This window comes from Arachis duranensis, chromosome 3 (assembly GCF_000817695.3).
Source record: "Arachis duranensis cultivar V14167 chromosome 3, aradu.V14167.gnm2.J7QH, whole genome shotgun sequence".
Lineage (NCBI taxonomy): Eukaryota > Viridiplantae > Streptophyta > Magnoliopsida > Fabales > Fabaceae > Arachis > Arachis duranensis.
The window spans coordinates 111,354,209-111,354,513 of NC_029774.3; positions in this window are offsets into that span (position 1 = coordinate 111,354,209).

The window sequence follows — 305 nt, forward strand, 5'->3', positions numbered from 1 at the left end:
GCACAACTAACCAGCAAGTGCACTGGGTCGTCCAAGTAATAAACCTTACGCGAGTAAGGGTCGATCCCACGGAGATTGTTGGTATGAAGCAAGCTATGGTCACCTTGTAAATCTCAGTCAGGCAGATTCAAATGGTTATGGATGATTTATGAATAAAGCATAAAATAAAGATAGAGATACTTATGTAATTCATTGGTAAGAATTTCAGATAAGCGTATGGAGATGCTCTGTCCCTTTCGTCTCTCTGCTTTCCTACTGTCTTCATCCAATCCTTCTTACTCCTTTCCATGGCAAGCTGTATGTTG